The sequence below is a fragment of the Lathyrus oleraceus genome, chromosome 1, assembly GCF_024323335.1.
Source record: "Lathyrus oleraceus cultivar Zhongwan6 chromosome 1, CAAS_Psat_ZW6_1.0, whole genome shotgun sequence".
Lineage (NCBI taxonomy): Eukaryota > Viridiplantae > Streptophyta > Magnoliopsida > Fabales > Fabaceae > Lathyrus > Lathyrus oleraceus.
In genome coordinates this window covers 250169454-250176971 of record NC_066579.1, presented here as the reverse complement: position 1 = coordinate 250176971, position 7518 = coordinate 250169454, and positions in this window count along the sequence as shown.

The following is a 7518-nucleotide window of genomic DNA, read 5'->3' as shown; positions in this document are numbered from 1 at the left end:
CTTTCTCTAGTGCTGGCGTCATCCAATATGACCAGATCTCTGCGATCAACGATGGAAATGGAGATAGTGATTGCGACATCGACAACTGGGTGCGTCCGAGGATCCCTGGTGAAGTCATCAACAATTGGTCTTCCGAGGAAATTGTCCAAGTCACTCTTCTAGAGGAGTAATTTTTCTTTGTTTATTCATGCATGTCCAAGTCTTACGTTCCGCCCAGGGCGTAATGACTCATTGTAGGGCCCATCTATGTGAATACATGTATTGTTTATCATAAATGAAGGACGTCTTTTGCATTCAAATGTTTTGTTCACTGTCTTTCCATTTTTGCAGTTTTCAAATTTTCAAAAGAATAAAAATATTTGGCAATGTTTTGTTTAGTTTTCACTCACTGTCCACACTCATAAGCACATACCATCACTCATGCAGATGCACATCACCGGATTCTATTGATAACAGTTCTGTTATGGCTCGCTTCGACTTCGAAAATCCAATCTTCCAAGCTGAAGAAGAGGGTGATGAAGACTGTGAACTCCCTGAAGAACTTGCCAGGCTGTTAAAACAGGAGGAAAGGGTCATTCAACCGCATCAAGAGTCTACTGAAGTGATTAATCTTGGCACCGAGGACGTCAAGAAAGAAATCAAGATAGGGGTTGCTTTGGAAGACGATGTAAAGAAGGGGTTGATTGAACTGTTGCAAGAGTATGTTGACGTCTTCGCTTGGTCTTATCAGGATATGCCAGGGCTTGACACCGACATTGTGGTACACCGTTTACCTCTCAAAGAGGGTTGTCCTCCGGTCAAGCAGAAGCTCAGAAGAACAAGACCAGAGATGGCTGTAAAGATAAAGGAAGAAGTGCAGAAACAGTTGGATGCAGGGTTCCTAGCGGTTACCAATTATCCGCCATGGGTCGCAAACATCGTTCCAGTACCTAAGAAGGATGGAAAGGTACGGATGTGTGTCGATTACCGGGATCTGAACAGAGTTAGCCCTAAAGATGATTTCCCATTACCTCACATCGACGTTTTGGTGGATAACACAGCTCAGTTCTCGGTATTCTCCTTCATGGATGGCTTTTCTGGCTATAACCAAATCAAGATGGCACCAGAAGACATGGAGAAGACAACTTTCATAACCCCATGGGGCACCTTCTGCTACAAGGTGATGCCGTTTGGCCTGAAGAATGTTGGGGCAACATATCAACGAGCTATGATGACTCTGTTCCATGATATGATTCATCATGAAATCGAGGTTTATGTGGACGATATGATTTCCAAATCTCAGACAGAAGAAGAACATCTGGTAAATCTGCAGAAGCTGTTTGAGCGGTTAAGGAAATTCAAGTTGAGGCTTAATCCGAACAAGTGCACTTTCGGGGTGAGATCTGGGAAGCTACTGGGTTTTATTGTTAGTGGAAAAGGGATTGAGGTGGATCCTGACAAGGTAAAAGCGATACAAGAAATGCCTGAGCCAAGAACAGAGAAGCAAGTTCGTGGTTTCTTAGGGAGGTTGAACTACATTGCAAGGTTCATCTCTCACCTAACATCCACGTGTGAGCCAATTTTCAAATTGCTGAGGAAAGATCAGGCTATCAGGTGGAATGACGATTGTCAAAGGGCTTTTGAAAAGATAAAAGAGTATTTGCAGAATCCCCCTATCCTCATTCCTCCAGTCCCAGGGAGACCGCTGATTATGTACTTGACAGTACTTGACAATTCTATGGGTTGTGTTCTCGGTCAACACGACGAGACAGGTAGGAAAGAACATGTCATCTACTACTTGAGTAAGAAGTTCACAGACTGCGAGTCGAGATATTCGATGCTTGAAAAGACATGTTGTGCACTTGCATGGGCTGCTAAGTGATTGAGACAATACATGCTGACTCACACAACCTTACTGATCTCCAAGATGGATCCAGTCAAGTATATATTCGAGAAGCCAGCTCTCACCGGAAGGGTTGCTCGTTGGCAAATGGTACTGACAGAGTATGATATCCAGTATACATCCCAGAAAGCCATCAAGGGGAGTATTCTGTCAGATTATCTTGCTCAACAACCGATTGAAGACTATGAGCCGATGAAGTTTGATTTTCCAGATGAAGACATCATGTTCCTCAAGATGAAAGACTGTGAAGAGCCAATTGTTGGGGAGGGACCTGATCCAGATGAAAAGTGGATTTTAACGTTTGATGGGGCTGTCAATGCTAGAGGAAGTGGAATTGGTGCTGTCATTACTACTCCGAAAGGTGCCCACATGCCTTTCACCGCTCGCCTGACTTTCGAGTGCACCAATAATGAAGCTGAGTACGAGGCTTGTATCTTGGGTATTGAGCAAGCCATTGATTTGAGAATCAAGAATCTGGACATCTTCGGAGATTCAGCTCTAGTGATCAATCAAGTGAATGGTGATTGGAATACTCTCCAGCCCACTCTGGTCCCCTACAGAGATTACACGAGAAGACTGTTGACTTTCTTCACAACAGTAAAGTTGTATCATATACCTCGTGATGAGAACCAGATGGCAGATGCTCTGGCTACTCTATCCTCCATGATCAAGGTGGTTCGGTGGAACCATGCTCCTAGGATCGATGTTATGCGCCTTGATAGGGCCGCGTATGTGTTTGCTGCTGAACTGGTAGTCGATAACAAGCCCTGGTATCACGATATCAAATGTTTTCTGAAGAATCAAGAGTACCCTGCAGGGGCATCCAACAATGACATAAAAACTTTGAGAAGATTGGCAGGCAGTTTCTTCTTAAACAAAGACGATGTGTTGTATAAGAGGAACTTCGACATGGTTTTGCTCAGATGCGTGGACAAACACGAGGCGGACATGTTAATGCAGGAAGTTCATGAAGGTTCCTTTGGTACTCATGCCGGCGGACATGCAATGACTAAGAAATTGTTAAGGGCAGGTTATTATTGGATGACCATGGAATCAAATTGTTTCAAGTATGCTCGGAAATGCCATAAATGCCAGATTTATGCTGATAAGGTGCATGTACCGCCGAATCCTCTGAATGTGATGTCTTCGCCGTGGCCGTTCGCTATGTGGGGCATTGATATGATTGGAAAGATTGAGCCGACTACTTCCAATGGGCATCTCTTCATCCTTGTTGTCATCGACTATTTCACCAAGTGGGTCGAAGCAGCGTCGTTTGCGAATGTCACCAGACATGTGGTTGCCCGTTTCATTAAGAAGGAAATCATTTGTCGCTATGGGATTCCCGAAAGAATCATTACTGATAATGGTTCCAATCTAAATAACAAAATGATGAGGGAGTTGTGCCAGAACTTCAACATTCAGCATCACAATTCTTCCCCCTATCGTCCTAAGATGAACGGTGCTGTTGAGGCAGCGAATAAGAACATAAAGAAGATTGTGCAGAAGATGGTCGTTACGTACAGAGATTGGCATGAGATGCTACCATTCGCCTTGCATGGGTACCGCACTTCAATACCTACGTCGACCGGGGCGACCCCTTACTCCCTGGTGTATGGTATGGAAGCAGTCCTACCTGTTGAAGTGGAGATTCCTTCTCTAAGAGTCCTGTTGGATGTCAAGCTAGATGAAGCTGAATGGATTCGGACAAGGTTCAACGAGTTGAGTCTTACCGAAGAGAAGCGAATGGCAGCCATTTGTCATGGGCAGTTGTTTCCAAGTTGGAGATTTAGTGTTGAAAAGGATCCTTCCTCCTCAGACAGATCACAGGGGCAAGTGGACTCCTAACTATGAGGGACCTTATATTGTCACCAAGGTTTTTGATGGAGGGGCCTTAATGCTTGCAACGATGGATGGTGAAGACTTCACTTCCCCTGTGAACTTAGACGCAGTTAAAAAATACTTCGCATAAGATAGACCCGCTGGACAGTAAAAAGAACAGTCCAGGCAAAAATGGGCATCCTGACGAACCAAGAAAATGAAAAGGTTCAGGCAAAAATTAGGGATTAAAAGTGAAAAGATTGTACACCCGGTAAGTTGAAAACCTGAAAAGGCAACTTAGGCAAAAATGGGTATCCCGGTGGATTGAAAACCCGAAAAGGGCAATCCAGGCAAAAGTTAGGGATCAAGCGAATGACTGCGTTCTGATTTAGTTCTGAATCTCATCTCATGTCGATGACTGGAAACTTTCAAAAGGAAGAAAACAATCTAATCACCTTTTCAGAAGGCTGATCATCTGGAGGATCTTGAAGACGAGCAAGTCATAGCAGAATTGGAACCCAATAGAAATCCATTTCACATTGCCATTAGATTAATTTATATTTTATCTTTTGTGCAATTACCTCTTTCCAGGGATTGCTTCCTGATGTAAATGCCTATTCAGAGGCCATTCAATCAATAAAATCATGTTATTCAGTACATCTCTGTGTTCATTTTCATTTTCCTGTTTTGTTTGCAAAAATGACGTCCGAATTTTTAATAAACATTGCATCATGAAACATAAGAGCTTTACAGATACATGCTCAATGAACATTTAAAATTGCTGTAAATTTTAAGTACTTTGAATCATCTATTCAGAACAGGTACACTCGGGGCATTTCCTTAAGATTCCCAGCAGACAATTGCGGACGTTTTGCTTCAACAGTTGGAGTTTGGTATCTTATCCCTGCAGAGTTGGTCCAAGCATCAGATTCTTCAATCCCTAGCAGGTTCTCACTACTGTACTCCCCAAGCGGTTGTTTCAGACTATACACTCCCTAGTAGAGTTAACAGTGCCAGACTGTATATCCCCAGCGGAGTTGACAGTACCAGACTGTATCTTCCCAGCAGAAGCAGCTGCTCCTCGGAGTTTGACGCCAAATCGATGTTTTCAATCCCAGATCGATGATCTCTTTCCTGGAAGCATAACCTCGCTACCGTATCGGTGGTTTCCCCCCTGCTGAGTCACCTCTCGTGGATTATGGTTGCCAGAACCACTATCTCTTCCCCCAACAACAGGTTAGCAGCGCCGTTCTCTCCCCAGTCAGAATCTCGGTATCTCGCCATTGAGAGAGCACCGCGCGGCCGGTCATTTCCCCAACAGGATTCCTTGCTTCGGCTTGGCATTTTCCCCAGCATTTTGCATCCTTGCATGTAGAATCATATTGCATTGCATCCTCCCAAATCGCGTAGCATTTCCATTTTCATGGAGCATTACGCCATCGCAAAATTCAAACATACGCATGTAAGCATAAAAATATTCTCGGCATCCCAAGTGACAAGCCAGAAGTTTGTTTCCAATGCTCAGACTGAAGGTTGTTCATGACTTATTATCCCCAGCATGGGTCATTGGCCCATGTGCCGCCTCAATTATTATTGTTCCCTATTTCTGCCGATGCTGACAGGCATGAAATTTTCCGGTATCCAGACCGAAGTGGCATTCAGGCCAGTTTTTCCGGTATCCAGACCGAAGTGGCATTCAGGCCAGTTTTTTCCGGTATTCAGACCGAAGTGGCATTCAGGCCAATTTTCCGGTATTCAGACCGAAGTGGCATTCAGGCCAATTTTCCGGTATTCAGACCGAAGTGGCATTCAGGCCAATTTTCCGGTATTCAGACCGAAGTGGCATTCAGGCCAGTTTTTCCGATATTCAGATCGAAGAAGTTTTCGACATTCAGGTCGATGCAACTTGTGGCATTCAGGCCAGTTTCAGGTATCCAGACCGAAGTGGCATTCAGGCCAGTTTTTCCGATATTCAGATCGAAGAAGTTTCCGACATTCAGGTCGATGCAACTTGTGGCATTCAGGCCAGTTTCCGGTATCCAGACCGAAGTGGCATTCAGGCCAGTTTCCGATTTTCAGATCGAAGAAGTTTCCGACATTCAGGTCGATGCAACTTGTGGCATTCAGGCCAATTTTCCGGTATTCAGACCGAAGTGGCATTCAGGCCAGTTTCCGATTTTCAGATCGAAGAAGTTTCCGACATTCAGGTCGATGCAACTTGTGGCATTCAGGCCAGTTCCCGGTATTCAGACCGTAGTGGCATTCAGGCCAATTTTCCGGTATTCAGACCGAAGTGACATTCAGGCCAGTTCCCGGTATTCAGACCGAAGTGGCATTCAGGCCAATTTTCCGGTATCCAGACCGAAGTGGCATTCAGGCCAGTTTCCGATTTTCAGATCGAAGAAGTTTCCGACATTCAGGTCGATGCAACTTGTGGAATTCAGGCCAGTTTCCGGTATCCAGACCGAAGTGGCATTCAGGCCAGTTTCCGATATTCAGATCGAAGAAGTTTCCAATATTCAGGTCGAAGTACTTGTGGCATTCAGGCCAGTTTTCGGATTTCCAGGTCGAAGTGGTGTTCAGACCAGATTTCCGGTGATCAAACCAACATTGATACTCTCATATTCCAATGCTTAGTGTTCAGACTAATGTGCGGCATTCAGACCATGGGTATTCCTGTGTTACCATTTATTTTGGTATCCAGGTCAACTTTCTGTTTCGGTACTCAAGCCGATTTTCACCGTACCAGACGGATTCTTCTTTTGAGATTGCTTCTTTGCCGATTCTGACAGGCATTGTTAATTATTTCATAGGGATTCAGGATCAAAATCCGGGTCTTCTTAGTATTTAACCATCTCCCACTATGATCATGTGAAGAACGTCCTGCTTCATATTCTCTAGTTGAAGACGCTTAAATAGGGGCAACTGTCATACCCCGATTTTGGTCCTGAATTTTTTATGTTTTCACTTTTGCTTAGCACGTTTGGCCTAACCTTACTCTGGTCTTATATGAGGATTGGTCTTGGTCCAAAGTCATGGTGTGGTTCATGTGATTGTTAATACTCATATGGTCTTGGTCATCCAAACAACCAAGCTTCTTGTGTTTCAAGCCACTTGCTAGTCATGTTATTGGTTCATGGATACTATGTCAAAACCCTAACCTTATGGTCTCATTTCATGGCCTTGTTCATGTACATTATCAGTCAAATTATTTTTCAAAAGTCAAACATTCAAGTCATAAGACAAAACAATTTGGAAGCCAACTTCAAACCATTTGTTAATCCATTTCAATCTATTTCATGTCATTGTAAACCATTACATTTGATTCTACACAAGAAAATACAAGTCTTGACAATTTTTGACCAATTGTTGACTTTGGTCAACAGTTGACTTTTTGGTCAACATTGACCAAAGTCACCCAAAATCCAAAAACTCTAAATTTTCACCACAATCATCAATCATTTGTCCATTTACAAGAAAAATGCAAATAAAATTGAATTTTAACCATTTGTTGACTTTGGTCAACAGTTGACTTTTTGGTCAACTTTGACCAAAGTCAACCCTATGCCATTGGTCATCCCTAATCACTAAATGACTAGTCCTAACTCTCATGACATTATCCATGTCCCTGTTATCTTTGGTTTAACCACTTGTGCTTGGCTTCTTCACTTTAATGTCAACATGGTCACACCTTGAACCTTTGGAATCTTGCTTTGCCAATTAACTCCCATCATGCTGCATTTGCCCTGCTATACCAACTGATGTAATACCCAACTTGCACAAACAAAGTTCCAGCAACATAAAAGTCAAGCCTTGAA